The sequence below is a fragment of the Archocentrus centrarchus genome, chromosome 14, assembly GCF_007364275.1.
Source record: "Archocentrus centrarchus isolate MPI-CPG fArcCen1 chromosome 14, fArcCen1, whole genome shotgun sequence".
In the NCBI taxonomy this organism is placed as follows: domain Eukaryota; kingdom Metazoa; phylum Chordata; class Actinopteri; order Cichliformes; family Cichlidae; genus Archocentrus; species Archocentrus centrarchus.
The window spans coordinates 32,693,784-32,714,870 of NC_044359.1; the positions used below are offsets into that span (position 1 = coordinate 32,693,784).

At 40.6% G+C, this 21,087-nt stretch overlaps 1 protein-coding gene across 1 annotated transcript in view; it reads right to left on the minus strand.

Annotated features, from left to right (window-relative positions):
- cxadr (CXADR Ig-like cell adhesion molecule) overlaps window positions 1-21,087 on the minus strand; it is a 39,885-nt gene that overhangs the window by 15,940 nt on the left and 2,858 nt on the right. The gene's annotated exons all lie outside the window — the stretch shown is intronic.

Genomic DNA, 21,087 nt, shown 5'->3' on the forward strand with positions numbered 1-21,087 from the left:
TCTCCCTGCTACTGTTGTCTGTGTATACACAAGCAGCTTCAGTCTCCAACAGATCTCTCTCTTCTGGATAAGTAATCATTTTAAACTTAATGAAAGCAAGAAACAGACTTTATCCAATGTGTGAGGCAGCATGCAGGTCAGACTTGAACTTTATTAAAAGTGACACTTAAATGACCGACCAGGGACTGGAATCTGGTGATTCCCAGCATTCTCAGTCTTGACTGGTGACTGGTCTCACATCTGTCCAATTACAGTCCATTTTCGTGCATGCACATCAGGAGTGCAGATGATCACGCACACACTCACAGCCACACAATAACATGTTGTTATCATGGAAACTCAGTGTGAATGAAGTCAAAGCCTAAAAACTCACCTAAGTAAACCACGGGGGGGACCACCATGAACAACAAACCCAATCTGACATCTAAATTACCCTCACCCAGCTGAACCTGCACATTTTAAACAAAGGAAAAGTGACTAAAGCTAAAACTATCCAGATCTCAAAGCCAGCAGCCTCATATGAGCAGGAAAAGACCAAAGCACTTTATTTGAGGTGTTTAAGATAAGATCCTGTAACATAAAGAAGTTTGGAGAAATTGTAAAGTTTCATAATTTCTTCTATTATGAAAATAATGTTTTGCATTAAAGAGAAGTTGACTTTTGCTTGTATATGCTGTGGGTTATCGTTCTAAAAAGAAAACTAGAATCTGCACAAATCTGTATCAGCAGATCACACTTAGAAAAAATTTGGAATCAGTCAACAAAATTGCAGTCAGTGCATCTCCAGTCACTTGGTCCAGCTAAACCTCTGGGAACAAACTGGTGTGCCTGTGTCGCATACCAGCTCCGATGTGGCTACTAGATCTGACCGTGGCTGTTGAGTAGTTTGCAACCCATTCTGAAGCAGAAGCATTCACATTGCTAAAAATAGTGCTGGGTTGGTTTTTAAGAAGCTGCATCAAGCTGCACAGAGCAGATGAAGAGGGCAGAAAGTCAGACACCAAAACATTGAGAATCTGGTCAATTTTCACAGCAATACTTAAATGTCACTAGTAGGGATGCACTGATTGACTGGCCGGAATAAAACGCACCGCTTCTGAACTTGAAGGACAATAACAAAAGGCAGTCAGTGACTGCTGCCATGACTTTTACAGAAAAATGGTGACAGATAAGTGCTTTACAGAAATAATGAAAACAAGTGGAAATAAGTGCATGCCTGGCAGGAGCTACAGTAAAGTGTATTATGGTCCCGGAAATGTTTCTGTGTATGCGTTTCCGTTTGGACAGCGAACAAAGAGGGTTTTCACCCACTGCAAATGTGCGCTCACGCAGTCCTCCAAAATCCTAACTGCAGGTCGCTGGACAGAGATGACTTATACGTAAGTTGAATGCTGATTGGTTGGCAAGTGCGCTAGAACAGGGAAGGGAGCAACAGCAGCGTTCACCAGGAGCGGGAGAAGAATAAAAAGAGTAGCTCACAGACTGATTGTACCAAATATGTTTTTGACACTGCCCCCATCGACAACAGACGCTCTCCGCAGGTAGACGGGCATTCACAGACTGCCTTTGCACCACCTCCACTCAAGCATAAAACAAGCATAGCCTACATCTTAAGCAAGGCAGGTAGGCAGGTAAACAGGCAGTCAATGGCCAAGGCACTGAAAACTCACTTCCTCTTAATGTAAGCAGAGGAGCACTATATGAACACAACTTTTTCCTGCTTAACAGTCATCGCTTTTCTGACTGAAAGGGCACCTTTCCCATTACATGCAAATCACTATATTGGAGATTCAAATAATCCATTTAATCACTTCAATTAAAAAAAAAAATGTCATGTGAATGTGGCCTGTAAACAAGGCAGCAAAAAGCTGAAGAAGTCCAGTCAAATCAGTGGCATCCTCCTAAACAACAATGTAACTTTAGGACTACAAAGGAAGGTGACTGCTGTACAAAATACCACCAGACAACTTTAAACTTAATTTTAAAACTTCAGTTTTCCCATTAAAATATACAATAAACACTAAACACTTGAACAGAATTGTGTGCATCCATGTAGGACCCCATTGCTTACATTAAAAGAAGTGAGAAAGATGTTTTTAAGACCACAAATAAAAAAAAATAAAAAAATACACCAACTAGAAAATCACTGTTAGTATTTAAACATTACCGACAGGAAAAGAAAATCAAATCCTTTCTCATAGTGTCATACTACAAACCACCCTGTTTGTGTGCACAAAAATGTAGCTCACACTGTGTTGAGCAACACAGTATTACATTAGCTGTACCCTAACCTATGCTTTATTCAGTATGTGAAACTTTGAACAGCACACTCAGAACAGACATGATCTCACTGAGGTCAAAGTCTGCAGCTGTAAGAGAGTGCTGCATATAATCATTGGCTTATATAGGATGAGCATCAGTGTTTATTAAGAGTAATAGCACCAGAGCAAAAGTAAAATTGGCCTTTTTCCCTGAAGGTAATATAATCGAGTGATAAGAGAGGCCATCATTAAGTCCAAGGAAACTATGAAAAATGGGCTGGTTCTAAATGCAGTCATGCATGTACACCAGCCACACATTTATTTCCCTGAGGTCAGTCTCTGCTATTGTAGTAAAATGTGAGTCCTCGTGTGTGTGTGTGTGTGTAGGAGAGCTCAGCAATGGGGGAGGGCATGCTGACTAATTAAAGTCTATCTTAATAACTATTCGTGGCTGCCTGTGTCTCTGTGAGCGACTTGTCTCTCTAGCTTCCACCACACTGTCTGACACAGCACACCCAGCATGGTTACTGGGAGACCAGGAATGAGCAAAAGGAATTTAGGGTGTCAGTGTGCTCCACCCTATACCCTCACTACCATTATCTCACTCACTCATCCCCTCTCTGTCCCCTCCCGGCCTGTCCTCCTCCTCTCCAACACACCCACGATTGTGGAGTGCCCAGTCCCAGAGGCCTCCAATTCTCTCCAGTCCCTGCTGATTGTAACCCCACCACACCACCCCACCTTTGTCCGCATACATAGGGAGTGAATCCTGTCTCCGGCAACCATCCCTCTGAGAAGGTTGCTGTGGTGCTTAAGAGACTGCATATGAGTGGAAGAAGAGGGGGAGGAGAGAGAGACAGAGAGAGATGTAGAAAGGTTACGTAGGAGGACGCAGCAGGCCGATTCATAAAAGGAGAGGCTGATGTTACTTCACCATTTTAAAAGTGTTCATGGAACTCAAACTCACTCAGACATCCACGTGGTTTCAGTAAAAAGTAACATGCAATATGTTTGAAATCTTTTGTGTCAAACTGTGCCTAAGTCATATAGCTTTCACCAAGAGTGCTTTCCTCTCATTCACCCGCTCACTAACACAACAATAGCAGCTGTCCATCACGCCAGGTGCAGTTCAGAGTTCACTTTAAGAAGCAGACTTTACATTTCTACAAACACAATCGGATTTGATTGTGCTGAGTCTGAAAGGGACGAGATTTTTGATACCCAAAGCGTTCTAGTTCACAACAGTAGTTTGAGTAGTGCTGCTGAATCATGTTTGAGCAGGTCTAGTTATATGCTCGTGAACGGTTCATGTGGAGAACAAATGAGAACATACTTTCTGAAGTACAATAATGAAACCATCTGTTAGTGTCTATAACAGGCGCACAGAACAGAAAGCCCTGGCCTGGATATCTGCTGCCTGCACTGGAGGACGCGGTGGACAACCCAGCTACTTGGCTGTAGCACTTCTACTAACTAATATTACTGCACAGCAGGTAGAGATATACACATTCACACACAGTCGACTTTCATCACCTCTTGTAATCAGAAATCAGTCTTGTCATGTTGGAACTGTTCAAATCTACATGAAGTTCAGTGTGAACCAGCTTCCAGCCAGAGGTAGGGATACCACTGACTACATACAGAAAGTCGATGTAGCTGCTGGGTCTGAAAAGTGAGCTCAATATAGAAGTGCCTTAATCCTGAATTCTTTCTAATGGCTAACAGGAGGCGATTCCAAAGAAGTCAGAACACTGCAAAAAGAACCTTTAACTGTGCCACCTTGATGTCAGTAAAAACTTTCCAGATAAAGCTATGGTCTCAGCTACTAGTTTCTTAATGAACAAAGCTAAATGTTAATTTTGTACAGTGAGCTTAACATTAGTGTCAAAAAGAATGATAAAGCAGGGTATGCTTTAGGCTGGGCCTACTTTGTGATTGAGACGTTGCTACCATATACTGTAAGTGTGGAGTGTCTCTGGGTTTTAAATCATGAAGATAAAATTTATGAAAATGATCAAAACGGGACGTCACTCACCAATGACAAGTACCTTTTTCACACATCTGATGGATGATATCCATCAGATCCAAGAGTGTTAGGTTAAAAGCAGCTTGGGGTTCAGTATCTTGCCCAAGGATACTTCACCACACAAACTACAGAAACCAGGCAGTGAATCATTGATCCGACTAGTAAATGACCCGCTCTACCTCCTGAACCACAGCCTCGGTTGGCAGAACGGCTCGTGTTGTAATTATTGACAAGTGTCATGACTGAAGACAGTGAATGTAGCCTGCAATGATTTACTTTCAGATTTATTTTTCTATTAAAAAAAAAGCAACTTGATTTTCAATATACACATTTTCAATTAATCAAATTAATTTCACATTGCTGACTATTTTAAACTGAAAAATACTGAGCTAGATATTTTGCTTTCTGGTGCATGTAATACAGACAATGTCGCTAAAAGACTTCAAACCTAATCTAGCATTTTGTGTACTGAAATTTATTGTTGCTTAACAGCAGACAGATACTAACATATAAGCATAAACCTGAGCAATTCATTAGTTAAGTCAAGACAGATTTGTTTTTCATGTGGATCCACTTTGACAGAATTTTTTTTTTTTTCCTGAGTTCTTCTAGAAAGACGCGGTTAAAGCAGGTGATTAGGAGTGAAGAGTAGCTCAACAAATCGACAACCTAGCATCTTCTGACCCAAAATAAAGACCCTCAGAGTCTTGGGCAACAGTGGACCATAAGCTTCTTGTGATGTCTGAGAAGCCAGCTCTTACTGGGGAGGATAAAGGCAGCAACTACTTCAGTCACTTAAGGAAACAACAGCTACAAATAAGGCTTAGCTGGGTGAAGTAGCTGAATTACTGCACTGGGATTTACCTTCTCTGAGGTTTGCATATCCTTAACGCAGCTACACTTAACATTTGGTCTGACATAAGTTTAAGTGAGCTTGTTTTGGTATTACATTGATGCATTGCAACCAAACCGCTACAAGACATGTATGAGTGCATGTGGCAGAGAAAACAGTCTGACAAATACGATGCACATGTATGAATTTACTTCTTTTTCCTCATAAACAGCACTGTGAGTGGAAATTTTGAGCTCACTGGAAACCACAAAAACAAACATTAAAACAATCTAAAAAAGTATTATTTCTAACCAAGTGAAAGGAAAATAATCTCACGCGTAAAAAACAAACAACAAACAATGGTGACAGAGCTTTTGTAAAGCATGACATTTTTCCAGAGAGGCAACGATGGTGGGATGAAACATTAGCAATTCATTACAGTACATTTGCAGTCCGTGGGGCTCTGGAATGAGCACATTAAACCGCACAGACGCTCTCCCCATCATAAACAGGCAAGCTGATCCCCTGTGACAATGCTGAAGAACATCAATTATGTTGGGCACAGCAGAGGATAACTTCATAACTTGGTTGCTGCTCAAAAAAGGAGGCTCTGAATGTTCGCCTTAGTATTCCCACTGGAGCTATTCAATTTGAAGCAATGTGGGTGCCCTGAGAGTGAGCTTGGCAGGGCTTTATTTAGTATTGCAGGGCTGGGACTGTTGAACCATACTGATTGTGCTGTAATGCAGCCTGAAAGCTCACTTGCCACACAGAGCAGGCATCAATCCCCATTGCGGATGACCTAAAGGCTGTTTTGACATAATTGAACATTAAATGATGAAGGGGTGACGAATGACAGGCACTTTACTCAGTCATCTGAGAATTTGACAGCTTTTACACAAGCCTATGGGGGATGTGGTTAATACAATATCTGTGAATGTCCACGGGCTCCAATTACTCACATATCTATGAACACTGAATGTGGCAGTAATTCTTAATTCCTGCAATTATAAAAGCCAGGCTGACCAATATCATCGTATTTTCCGATATAAACTGGAATCTTACCATTACTGATGTTGAACAACTGAGGGAATAAAGGAACTCTTATGGAGCTCTATGCTTAATGGACAGTTAAGTTTTACCAGTGGAATTCTCAAGTCACGAGCTTGGAATTTGCATGTTCTACTCACAGAATTCCTAAGCATTTTATAAGGTTTAGGATAGGGGATTTTAGCAGCTGCTGCTTTTCTTACCTCCCTGCCATCATTAACTGTTGCAAAGCTACATGCGAAGCACTAAAAAACAATGCTGGCCCATTCCAAATCCCTTCCTCCCTCTGCCCCTGTGAGAAGAGAGCAAATTTATCTCAAGCCCCCTGAAGAATCAGATAACAATGCCCGGCATCTCCAGTATCTCTGAGACCTGTAGAAACACACTCACGCATACATGGGGACACACACAAACACTCACACACATAAAAGGCCTGTGTCCTTCAGGATTTGTTGAAGCCCAGGGAGAGAGTGAGCTGGTGAGAATGTGGCTATGCCATAAAGCTGATAGGCAAGACGCCAGTCCATGGAGGAGCACACAGATAGCACGCTGATAACATCCTCATGGGAACAATGTAGCCATGTGAGGAGGAAATTAAAACAGTAAAGAGGCAAAAGATGATGAAGCTAAAGAATTTGGGTGTTTTGAGTACATCTGATGCGCCTTCAAAAAAGCACCTGGATGCAGACATACTGTAGCTGCACAGAAGCAGCAGGAGTGGTTTTTTTTTTTTCCAGTTGAAGAAGGCAGAGGGATAATTACAAAATCATGTACTACTCATTTTGCAATGGGGAGAAAAAAAAAACAATTCTCTGCAAGCAATTAGAAAACACATGAAAGCATTTTGCATGACTTGTAAAGGTGCAAAACAGAAATATGCCGCATGACAACACACACAACACACACACCAACACACCACACCACACACACACTTGTGCATTTCTGTTGACATTTAATTCCCATTAGAGGAGGGGAGAGGCTGTGGATCAGGTAAAGGTTTTAAATCAATCATGAGTCCATGGTTAATGATCGCATGTGTCAAGTATGTGCTGGCTACACAATAAAAGCATATTCATATCTGCTTTCAGCATGTGAAGATGCACATGTTGAAATATGCACTGTTCATCTGCTATACAACCTGAATACAAATGTGGCTGCAGCAATTCATCGATTTTCACCAGATTCTTTACTAACACATTTTGTCTAGTTGAAGAATGTGAAGATCCTGGAGCCAAAAACTTTTTATGCAATACATAAAGCGGGTTGAGTAAGGCTGTTGAAAAAAAGTCATGTTTATTGAAGGGAGGTATTTGTCTTCCAAGCTTCCAGCAGCCTACTATGAACAACAAAATGAAAACCACATGTCTCAGTGGGGTATACTGATGGGGTGTCTCTCTCCTGACACAGGAGTTTCTATGAATGCAAGGCAGGGGGGCAGCCATGCTGCTGCCTAGCCCATCCCCCCCCTAAAAACAAATAAAATGTCTGATAGAGACCAGGCCCCTACCGGCACCCCTGCCTTTGTCCGGACCCCAGGCTACAATGCCAACTATGATCAGGAGAGAGCAATGCTGATCAAACACTGACACACAAGTGCAGCAGAGGACAGCTACTATATTCAGACTCAGATACATTTAAAAGCTAATTTAGATAAGCATTTGCAATACAGAAAACAACTAAAATATGTTAGTGTACAAAAGAGGCAAACAAAGGTTTCCCATGGGTGAGATTAATTATGTCAGAGAGGTGAACGCTCAAGAAGTCAGCTTAAAGCAACAGAGCGTGAACATCGTGCTAGAACATTTCTCCTGAAATGCTGAGGTAAATTAGGGATTACAACTGATTTCAGGAGCTCCTAACCCGCCTGGTTTCAACATCATTAGTGATGGAATTTCATCAAAAAAAGGGGAGGAAAAAAAAAGAAAAAAAAAAAAAGGAGGGAACATGATTTCACATTTCTAGAATCTCCAGAGATCAGCAGTTTCATCTGCTCAGTCTGAGGTGGGCTGGATGTTTGACTGTAACACGCTCAGTGGGAGTGATGAGAAACAGCACGAAGAGTTTCAGTCTGACTTGCATTTTTGTGCGATAAGAAACTTATTCCTCATACATCTGATACAAATCATTGACAGCATGCTGGCAATGAGACGTTTTTGCTTCGATCAATCCAGCCACACATAAACAAAATGTATGTTCAGTAAACACTGAGACGTAAAGACTCCTGTGGCTCATTGCCAAACCATTAACAGGATTAAGGTGTCGGTCCAGACTGCAGACATTTTAGAAACGGATAAAAAAAAAAAATTAATTCAAACAAATGCCATCAAATGGATTCCTGAATTCCTCCCTTGTCCATTGAGAGGGAGTGCAGCATATTTTAAACCACGAACTTCAACAAAAATTAATTAATTTAAAAAAAAAAAACAACACACTCCATAGTCCCCTCAGAAAGCTGATACACAAAGGATTAAAAAAACTGGAATTTTACCTGATATTTTCACTGAAAACCTGCCAACAAGTGATTCAGTTACCTAAGTAACACCTTATTTTCTCATGCTTAGCTCTCTCAGATTATAATGTTGCCTTTGTTATGTTAGATTTAGGTTCTAACGCATTTTCCACGTAGTGCAGAAAAATGTATGGCTGTTCCTGGACTGGCTTGCAGACAGTCAATGAGTCTGCTCATGCCATTTCCTCTAGGTTCAAATTTAAAACTAGGTCTCCTGCCTTAAGGACATTAAATGATGGTGGTCTTTTGGACACAGGAGGAAAACACACAGTCCCAAATGTGTTGTACATCCAGCCCAGAGTGTGCTGTCAAAAGGCAACAGGACCAAGTGTAGCGTAATCTATTGAAAATATATTTGACTGGTGTTGAAAGCTGCCCGAGGACTCTGGTGAAAATGGCATGTGAAAAAAAGTACTTTGTAATAACTGCTAAAACATCAAGTCCTTTTCAAATGCATTTGTAACTTCCCTTCTCACTAAACCCTCTCATCCTGTCCAAAGCACCCCTGACCAGGCAGAATGAGGTCTTTGTGAAAGTGTAACAACACAGACAGTCCCTTCCTGTCCTCTGTGCGGGGGAGACGGTGCTGCAGGACATTCAGATAAGACTGCTGTTAAAAGATAAGACAGATAATCCTTCTTTTCTCAGTTTTTCCTCTGCACAGGAAGTAACACAGACCTGGCACTTCAATGTTGGATTCTCTTCCTCACTCTGAGGTTTTGAAGGCAGAGTAGTCAATGCACCTGAGTGGTGGGCCCTGTAGGAAGCTGCAGGCAAACACTGTCAGTTGTTGTTACAGCTTAACCAAGACTGCTGGGTTTATTCATGCCTCCAGCTCACACTCTCAGCCTCAACATGAGGAGAGAGCTCAAAACGACCGCTCCTGTTGACATACATCGTTAAGTGACAAGACACAATTGGGAATGTTAAAAATAACTCCACTGCACTGGTTCAGCTATCAGCACAAAGAGGAAATCCTACAAATTTTGTTATGACATAGTATGAAGACATTTATTCTCCACGTTGAGTTCCATAAGCGAGCATGAGATAAGGCCTGTCAAACTCAAAGAAAAGTAGACGGTCTGGACAGTAGAGATAAATGCAGTAAGCCCATTAAAGACGCAGAGCTCAGATTTGAGCACATTCAAGATTACGCTGCGAGCTGCAAACAGTTATGTACTTTGACCCTGACTGGCTACTTCAACAAACCCAATCAAGATCTTAAAAACCAAAAACAAACAAAAAGGAGAAACATTAGGCACACTTTATATGAACATATGCTAAGCCCACATTAAATTAGACTCCAGAGCATGAAATTGCCTCTGAATCAAGGAGCAGCAGCTGGGCTATTTTCAAAGCAGAGCTGATACTGGGAGAAAACAGGAGCCCAACCTAAGCTTTTTATTTATTTAATTTTTTTTACATTAAATGCTATTTCTGCTTGTAATGTGCTTTAATATTCTCCACTTAGTGCCTTTTAAAAAGACAGCACTATGGATTCAAAGCTGGAAATTGACTTCATTTTGATTTGGGCACTCCTGTAATTACTTTGCTAACTGTAAGAGCATTTGTGGTACTGCTTTTTTTTTTTTAAACACAAGGAACAATCATTGAACATTTACTGTAATTTTATCAAAATAAAACAGAAGAGCTACTCAGTGATGTACTATAAAATTGGAGTAATGAATTAATGTTTTCAGTGGCTCTTTTAACCAGGCTAGATTTTTGTAAGAATTTTTTTATGTTCTTCATCAGTGACTCCTGACTGAAGTACGCAGCACTCAATCTGTCCATTTTGTGCAGAAGCAGAGTTGATGATGCATCAAATGTCCTTTTTATCTGAGCATGCACAGAGCCTGCAGCAAAGCCTGCGTGAACAACGAAAGGTTGAGAACAACCACTGCAATACCCATCATCCCTGGCTAAAGTTTAGGTTTTGACAAGCCAGCTAATGCAAAGAAAGCTCCTCAAACATCATTTTGTGTAAGTCCTAACTCTTTCCATGTCTAAAATACATGTGGAAAAAGGGGGGAAATGTCCCAAACAACCTCACACCTGCAGAAGATTCTTCAAGGTCATCTGACTTTTGAGTGTGTAGTGGGTGTAGTAGAGTGCTTTTGCCTGAAACCTGCCATACAAGCAAACTCCCAGATGGCTCTAATGACATCTAAAAAGGTTCGGCCCCTGAGTAGACTGAAGTGTGTGGATCGTCCAGTTACCCGTGTACAGGAAGTAGAACTCATTTTGCTACATTTATAATGCTGCATTTCAATTAATATGATGATTACCAAACTCCAGACTTTCCCAATAGCATAGGCTGGATATTAAATCCCTTTATTTAGACAAACACTGCTTATATGAGCATCCTCATTCTGGTTTACAAGTAGATTATGTTAGTGAAAGACAACCTACACAACTGTTTATCTGCCTTGGTGTGGCTTATGCATGAAAATACAAACAGCAATGCCTTTAAAGTAGAACAACTTAAACTAGGAAGCTGTAGAGGTTTTCTGGTAATGTGTACCTGCTGTGCTCATTCATTAAAGTACAAAAACATTTACCTTTAGACAGTTATTCAGGAGGCCTAATTGGGTGTGACATATATGGAAATGCAGTAATCCCTCGCTACTTTGTGGTTCGCTGTTTCGCGGGTTTTTGCGGTACTCGTTCTTCACGTGTTGTACGTGTTGTACAGTAATGTATATATTTGGTGTATAAGTGTGTGGGGAGGGTTTATAAAAACTTAAAATAGTGTATAACTACTAAAATAATGTATAAGTATTAAAATAAATATAGCTTCCCTACTTCGTGGATTTTCACTTATCGCGAGTGGTCCTGGAACGTAACACCTAACATGAGTAGCAGTTTCCAAGTGGTATGGGACCAGCATGGGTTGAACAGCCTCATACAGCTGCTGTCTAAAGGTGGTATTAGTGATAAAACATTGGGTGACATTGAAAGCAGGCAGAGGATGTTTTTTAATGTGTTCACAGGTCATTAATCTACAAGTCTAGTTGCTGAGTTGTGTTATAGCTCTAGCTGTCACTTATAAATCACAGTCGGATAGATATCTTGTCTCAGAGGAAATAAATGTAGAGGTGATGCTCCCTTGCCACTTGTTAAAGGAACTGGGTGTTGTTAGTACCCGTGTGACTGGAGACTGGGTGGGTGGGTTTACTCTTCTTGCAATTAGCGGCCATTCAAAGAAGGCCGGCCACCCAGCCATGCACCTCTGCTTGTCCTTAACAGCTGGTTTCTCGGGAACTTAGCAGCAACAACTGCAGCCTGGCTGCCCTTATGTGACTGCTTATTAAAACAGCAGCACTTGTGATTAAGGTTGTGAGGTAATGCGAGTTTTGACCATCATAAACCAGCCAATTTCAGTTCAATCTCATCTCTCTGGAGGGCAACTGGGCAAGCTGTCGATTTCCTCAAATGGCGGTGAGATGCAATGCGGTAATTAAATGTCTGTTGTGGCTTGCTGACCTTGCTGTGGTGCGGGCACTTAGCCTTTTCTATAGCCAACTGTAACAGATGTCCTAGTTATCATATCTATAGATCCAACAAAGAGCCAGAAGTAATGACTTCAGAGGAAGGAGAGGTGGAAAAGACCGTTTTAATGACTATTAATGGAAGGAGGAGGAGATGGCAGACAGCCATACTCGTTTCGGACACCTGGTTATAAAACCATAGAAAGCAAATGAATGTCATCTGAATGTGATGAAGGCCTGTCGAATTTAAAACATAACTACATTATGTTTTATAAATGCGACAGGCTATTTGCACTTAACTCCTGGAATCACAACATCCCCTAACATAAGAGAAACATATCGGCTGACTTTTTTGGTTTGAAAATAACATTGCACTATCCCTCATTATAAATAAAAGTTTATTCATATCATGTATTTCTATCAGGGAATCCATAAAAAACAAACAAAGAATGGCCACTGCTGAGCTTTCATTGTTTTACTAATAGTCATAGATACAGAGGGAAATAGTTAACTGCTAGAACTCAAAGCTCAAGCTATCATGTTTACAGACTGTTCAGGTAAAGGGAGAACTAATAATAGACAAGACTAATGGATTTTATCTTCAGTTCATGACCATGATCACGCGGTCACTCATTGTTTGTTTTCTCTACTATGGGGAGTTTGGGCATGGTTTCCGAACACACCTAATACAGGGAGTAGGATATATTGTTTTCTTTTGGAGTTTCTTAAGTTTAATTTACTAATACTCAACATTTTACTTATCAAATAAAGTATAGCTAGAAAATACACAAACAAGGAAACAGACTTATCTTCACTGTAGAGCACTGACTGTGTTCATTGTTGCCACTCTGCCAAAGGCCCATTCTGAGTGAGGGAAAGTACTGCTGTACTGGGTTAAACAAATGCCCAATTCACCCATAGTGAAAGCTTCCTCTAGTCTAATCCCACGAATGTTTGTACGTTTCATTAACATACATCATTCTGAAACACACAAAACTCTCTGAACTGGAGGGATGAAGTTCACTTGATGCCACACTTGAAACACAGAAGCCCGTCATTAAAGCCTACATTTAATATTTGGCCTCTTTATAGATTCTGACGATTTTCATTACAGTCTTTGGCTTCGGTTTAGCATCAGCTTGATAATGAGGCAACAAATGTCATGAGAAATTGGATTTATTTTCTGGATCTAATTCCGTCTCTTTGTATCAATTCTCCTTTTAACGCTCCTAACAAGATTGGGGCTCCGTCACAATATTTCACCACACAACTGCGTCAATATTATTCCAAAATGTATAAAACAAGAAATCATAGCACTGTAAAAACAGTTTCAAGCTGGATTTTGTGCAGGATGACAGACATTTGTTATTACAAATCAATTTTTTACACGAACTAGAGTTAATAGCATAACTATACAATTTGACAAGACGATTAAATATCAGACGACAGATTTGAAAATCAGCACCACAGGGAGTAAAAAAAAACAAAAAACAAGTGGGGATGAATGAAGAGGCTCTCTCCAGACAACACTTATTTGCCTTTTTCATCGTACCCACAGCTGGCAATGTGTAATGTTTTTCAATGAGATGAGGTGCTAAAAATGGCTCCTTCAACAGCTGCTTCGCCCCCTCTCCCCTCTCCACCTCTCAAAAATACCCCACCTTCTGCTTATATTGCTTTTTTTCTGAGCCATAATATTTTTCAAGATTAGACACACAATTAACTCTAATGTTCTTAGTGGAGAAGAGGGGGAGGGCAATATTGCTGGAGGACAAAATATAATCATCGTCCCACAATTCAGCTGTGTGTAAGACAATGCCTGGACATTAGCTGATAATAATGTGACATGCACAATACAATATACAATGTTAATCTCCGAAATGATACATCTATTGTAAGCCGCAGCTGGGGAGCAAAAATGTAATGTCACAATAAATTTTCAGGTCTGTTTTAGACGATAAGGTGACTTTTCCATATAGCATACTGCTATAGGACTGCTTTTTTAACACTGAACAGCAGAATCTATCAGAGGTTCAAGTACATGCAGAGCTGAACTGACATCTACCTAGCAAGTAAGCTAGGACAAGCTGCACACCAGTACCCACAGCACCCTGGGGGCCTGGCTGCCACACTGTGTACCTTCACAATGCGATGTCGAGCTGAGGATGTTATGCAAAAACAAAAAGAATATGTACTTATAAAGTGGGGAGAAAATGTGAATAATGCTTTAGGACCTTAACAGTTGCTACAGGCAATTCCTTTCTTTTAGAACAATAAAGCAAAAGAGGCATGAATTCCAGTGTGAGGCGTTTGCTACTTGAAAATAACCAGAATTCACAGAAAATTAGAAACTCAGCTTAAAAACCTCTAAGGGTGGATAACTCATTTTATTTAACGGCTTCTTTCGCCTGCTCCCTTATTCACAAGGGGTCCCCACAACGGGTAGCTCTGCATGTTTGATTTGACAGGTTTTTTTATTTATTTATTAGTAAAATGTTGGATGTCTTTCCTGAATCAAGCCCAAAGGAATCTGTGTCTCCTCCCAGGATTGAACCAGAGAGCTTTCCCTTGTTAGGTGAATGTGTAAACTATTTAACATTTAAATACATTCCAGGCATTTTTTCCCTCCAGAAAATGATTATACAGAAACCCTCCAAGTCTCCTTCACCACCTGCTGTGCTGTATCTTCTTTGCTTCGATGCAGAAAAATGGTATTGTGGACATATTCATTTGAGATACGAGTTACGTGAAACCTCTTATCTCACTGAACAGCTTATTTGTCACAGAGCCCATTATTCCTCATTAGGAGCACAGGGCCTTGTTGGTGTCACAGAGCTGGGCGTCAAGTGGCTAAGTCATGAATGTGCTTTAAGGGTGTTTATCCCCCTAACAGTGTGACACACTGATGATGACCGATGGACTCAAGAGAGCGGCGAATATCGGCACCGCTCTGACCTTGTTTGAACTAACAGGTTACATGGATAGCAAGAGGCGGTCTGCTGTACAATCCCTGTTTGACTCACTTTAAAAAAAATCCTATAATCATACTAAACACGTCACAGGTGTATCTATTCTGACAACAGGTAGACACAAAGAACAGCCAATTATATTTCAAACAGTGAATCAGTGTGATGAGCCAAAATAGTTTTTAAAGGCTCCACTGATCATAACATAAAAAAGGAACATCTGCACATAAACGAAAAACAAGATGAAAATGCAAAGTGCCAATTCCCTATCATATTTTAATTACAAAAAACTGTATGAGTGAAGTTAAAATGGCTGCACAATTATTCAAAAGTAATTATTTTTTGGTTTGTTTTGCTTGGTTTTTTGGGGGGTTTTGGTTTTTTTTTTTTGCATTTTTGGCCACAGCAGCTTTTATTGACAGTGGAGAGAGACAGGAAATGGGGGAAAGATACCGGGGAAGACATGCAGGCAAATTGGCGACGGGCCAGGACGCGAGCCCACGCCGCCCGCACCGCAACGCGGCATGTGTATGTGGTTGCCGGCTTCACCACTAAGCCACCCAGGCGCCCTTGTTTTTTTAACATGTCCTGCCGGCAGCTTAGCAAGCAGAATCATGAACTGAATGCCCTGTTGTCCCAAACAAGAAGAAGAGCTCTATAAATTCTCTACAAGCTCTTCTGTGTTAATCATTAGTTTCTTTTTATTACCCAGCCAAGAGGTTTTGTTTTGGTAGTGTTTGCGTAGGGCATGCGTCATTCTGTCTGTAAACATGATAGCTCGAAACATTGTGAATGACTTCTGATAAAACTTTGTGGGGGTGTAGAGTGGGGTCATGTTAACAAGCCATTTAAATCTGCCTTACATCCACCAAGGTCTCCAAGGTCAATTAAATGATTTATTGGTTGAAAACTAATTTAAAAATAAAATAAAAGCCTTATAATTTACAAACTATGATTCTTCCCACTGCGGTTGTGTATTGTCAAAAAGATTTAAAATGTCACATTTGACCTCTGACCTCTCCTTCAGGTGAATAGATTGATCTGAAGGTCAAAGTGATAACAATGCTATATAGAGCTATTTAAGACAATACTATTCCCTTAAAAGTAAATACTGCCCATAGAGTGAGCTGCCTTGGCGGACGTTTGTGCTCTTGGAGTGCTTTCTTGTTTTGTGTAATAATGCCAGAGCTGACAGGCAGGGAAGAAGAATGGAGAAAAATATTAAATTAATCAAATTTTAATCTCCATCAACGATTCTGGCTTCCCACATCACAATGAACATAATCGAGCGATGCTGAAAATGCCTGCTTCACACCAATAGAACACAAAGGAAAAGCAAATCAAGCGCTCCCTATAAGTGCCTGGCACGTTATTTTGGGTCTTCTAAAGCTAAACTACTGGGCAATCAATCACATAGCTGAAATTACACGCAACTGATGAGGTTGATGATGCCAAGTCAGTACACTGAGGCCAAAGTGTTACAGAAGTTGGACAGAGGCAAGACACGATGATGACAGATCTGTCAGTGTAATACTGACTTCATGACCCAGGGGTCAAGATAAATCTTGCCAATATATCTTCCCACAAGAATGCTTTGCAGCAGCCCAGAATGCAGTTTTGCTCTCTACCTTGTGAAAAAGGAATGAGCTCTGAATACAAGTGGCTTCACGCCCATTAACAGGACTCTGAACAGAACCACTATTTATCATTTTCATTGATTCTCTAGCCAGTAATAATTTGTACATTTAATAATGCAGATATAACATGGAAGGTAGAAGAGGGGTAATGTGGCGAGGCAATGGTGGGCTCAGCATTTCACATTCCTATGTAGGTGAGCAGGAGTCGGCATAGGGCTGGCATACTAAAATATTAACGTGTGGGGCTGTGAATATTCATGTGCGGCCATCCTCATCATGAGATTGTGGAGGAACAGGCCAGCATCCCTGGAGTGTAATCTGATTCTACATGTCGCTGCTTCATTCCCAAGGACAAGGGGCTCTGGGTAGTGTGAGGCGAAAGCTGGGACTGCAACATGTTTTAGCCAACAGGAGGCAAGAAGTGGCATTAGACTGCTGGGTCATGACAAGTTTGACCTCCAGTCATTACTAGCTACGTGAGGCCAATGACAATGGCTCAGGTCATGCTGTTCTGGTTTTAGCCCATTTTGTTATTGTCATAGCTGTACGCATCAAACTGTAAAAGTGACAACAGTTGTTAAACTAGTAACAGTTGCTGTTTCAAGATATCAACCTGCAACAGGAGTTTTGATCTGCTGTGAAAAGGCTATATAAGTACATATATACAAGAGGAAAGGTAGCTTTAGGCATTAAGTAGAGCACACACACACGCACACACACACGTATACACCCTGTGTCTGTTTTCAAAAGGTAACCAAGCAACCGGTTTCTAGTCAGGGCCCTTGGTTATAGGCTTATCAGGTAACTCCCTTCTGCCACCTGCCCTGCTCACATTTTCACCAGGTTTCTTTTTGTTCTACATCAGTGGCTTCACTCTTGAACCCAACAAGAGTGAAGCTACTCTTTGTTTGGGTCAAGATGGAGTGGGGGTTTTGAGAGAGTACCAGAGCAGGTAATAATACTGTTACAGGACAAATAACCACTCAGATCTTATGGAACATGCAGCATGCAGACTGCTAAATCCAAATCAACAGGTTATGTAACCAAGACAAATAAATGACAGACACACCAAACAGGCTAACTACAGTGTCTCACAAGTGACAAAAATTGTTTCCTTAACAAGCTGATAGCTTGTGTCTTAGAACTGCAATCCTGTTCTCTGGGACACAAACTATTGGTTTATTACCAATTACAACCAAACTTTCAACCACTTACCCTGAGAAAATTTTTTTTTTTTTTTTAAATACTGACTTCCTTACACAGTCATGGGAATGCATCCATATACTATGAGTATTAAACTGTAGCTCATAAACAGAGTGTGTGCACCTGTCAGAAGTAAAGATCCTGCCTCCATGTGGGGATAATTTATTAAAAGTATTAATGAAGGTACTGCTGTTCTGCTGTATGCAACTCTCTCATAGCATATGGATAAAGCATGCTGCTGCCTGGTGCTGCAGGTGTAGGACAAACTCACAAGACCCCCAGAAACAGCTGGAAGCAACAAACTAAACTACATGATACTGGTACCGTCTTCCTAGGCCTTGTAATACTGATCTGTCACCAACATGTAAATGGAAAACTTTACATACACAGGGTTCTAGCCAGAAAAATTTCACAGGCTGGCGTGATCGTACAACCAGGGGTGGGGGTGTTGTTTCCAAACAATCACTTTCTAATGCTAATGGCCACATCGCTAGCTAACTGTTACGGCGCTCGAGGCCACATGTGGAAATAATGACATGTGGCCGAAAAGAGCTCGTAGTACTAGTCAGGTAGTGACCAGGGAGCTGGTCAATATGATAACTGTTAGCCCGCCACGATGGCACCTCATCAAGGTGCAGCACCAGGCGATCAACTGCTGGCTGGGACCCTGCATACATGAAAGTTTTTTGGTGATTTTAGAGCTATATATAAGCTCCTCTGAGTGCTTAGGGAGACCTACAAGCCTTGCAACACTTGTGTTTCAAATACAATGTTTCAGATCACTTATGTGTCATACTCTGGCTTACCATGAATGTTGCTGCTTTAGCATTTCTCATGAAGCATCATTTTAATTAATTCTTACAAACATTTTGCATGTAATCATTCCAAGCTTTCATGGATAAAGCATAGCATGAGACCAGTGTGTGTATACAATTATGAAAATAACTTAATATAATTCAATTAAGTCGTCTTTATTTTTTCATATCTGTTGCACTTGAGTACACGCAGTAACCCTTAGCACAATTTGCAAATGATTACATCTTAACAAGACAGTGATGCACGCAGCCCAAGAACTGAGATACACTCAAATTTTGAAACAAATCTCTGCTTTTAGTGTTGGTTTATTTTTTAAGCAACAAATGTGACTAATCTATGTAACGTGTTATCGTCTGCAATGGCAAAGCCAAATGCCCACATCATTCACTGAGCTAAAAGTTCACTTACCTGCATTCGCTAAAAAATTGTGGGTGATGGTCGCAGAGTGATTTGAATAAATCCTAAATACAATCACTCTTGAGACAACATCTGGAGTGCTGTCTGCCAAACAAACCAGTACTGCACACTAACTGCACCTGTCACCAACACTGGGCTACAAAATATATTTTTTGTTTGCTACTGGAAACTTCAGACCAGCTCTTTATCTAGTTTTTAACACTATTTCAAATAAGAAATCTGGTTTAAGCTTGCATATTTCTGTCAATTTGGCTCAAAATAAACAAGATCAGTGTGTTCAAAACTGTTTGAGACACTTGCTCACCATCTCGTCATCAGTAGTCTCCCATCACTAAACCTTCAGATTACGTTTTCCCTGATATCAGTTTACCATCACTTTTATATCTTTATGAGATCTTTCCCCATGCTCATCCCTGACATCACCCAGATTTGGTGGGAAAAAAGTTGAGAGGAGAATGTAAAAAGTGCATCTTCAGTGACATTCCGGCACTCATTAGCTGATATGCTTTCAGCATGTTATCAACAAGCTCAGCATAATTCTCTGCTCTGTGATTGCCAAGAAAATTCAGGACAACCTGCACGAATGCTTCCCATGCTGCTGATTCAGTTGGCTTCAGTTTCCTTTTGAACTCATCATCAAGCATCAGTTCAAGGATTTCAGGACGAACAAAAACACCTTCCTTAATTTTGGCTTCACATTTCTGGAGACCAAACTTATTTCTCAAATCCCGAAACGGATCGCTGTTTCTGTGCAGTCATCCTAGTTTTCCAATACTTGGAATATCGTAACAAAAAAAAACAAAAAAAAAAATGGGACACGCTAGATGAAAATAGTTTTTTTTCAGATTTGGAATCAGAAAGTGGAATGTGCTACAGCACAGGTGAAAGAATCCCAGTAGCAAAATGCTTGTTGAACAGTGTAATCGATATGTAGAGGAAAGCTGGCTTTTTTTACACATGGAGAAAATGTGTGTACTTCCTGTTTTATTGTGTTCCTGTTTTGATTTATTTTTTGCTTATTTTTACAAAGAGGCCCTCTTTCATCTTACTGTTGAAGTTGATTCTCCAATGCAGTGCACCCTTTTCTTTCTTTGTCTGTGTGTATGTGCATGTGTAGAAATGAATAAATGTACAAAAGCAACTGTTAAGTTAGCTGATGGACCTCATTAGCCAACTGTTACTGTTTTTAAACACATAAGACTCAGACTCAACTCATCTCACAATTAGTGTTATAGCTGACTGACAGCACTGGCAGAAACACTGACAGCACATGAAAAAACATGAAAAAGCATAGCTCACATTACCAGTTATTCCACATTTCTGAAAATGACTCAAAGCAGCATATAGGGACAACATGTAAACATGAATCTGCAAACCTGTGCACAGCTCCTGCAGCATGATGCAGGACTTATAGATATGATTAACAGGCTTACTGTCAGGCTATCTGGAGTGGGGGTAACATCTAAAGTAAATCTAGCTATAACTAATGAACAGCATCTGTAGCAGAGGCACCCTACTTGCAAACACAAAGAACGACCAACGCCACAAATCCGAAAATTTGCTGAAAGGGTAGCTCATGCTAGCAGCTAAGTTAGCAAGCAGCTAGGACAGGTCTTCAGTGGGAAATTGAAGTACAGCAAATTAAAGTGAGCAGAGAAGGACAGCAAGAAAAGCCAAACAGTTCAATCTCACAGCCATGTGACACTGTGATGCCATCATTTTTATTGCTATTGTTTTTTTTATTATTATTATTTTTCCTTAGAAGAAGACCGAGCACATGAATTTGTTTGCGCTCTTAGCTCCATCTGTAAAAGGTACTAGACCTATCCACACAGATTCATGTTCCTCTGTGGACCCTGAGAGGTTGACACTTCATAAA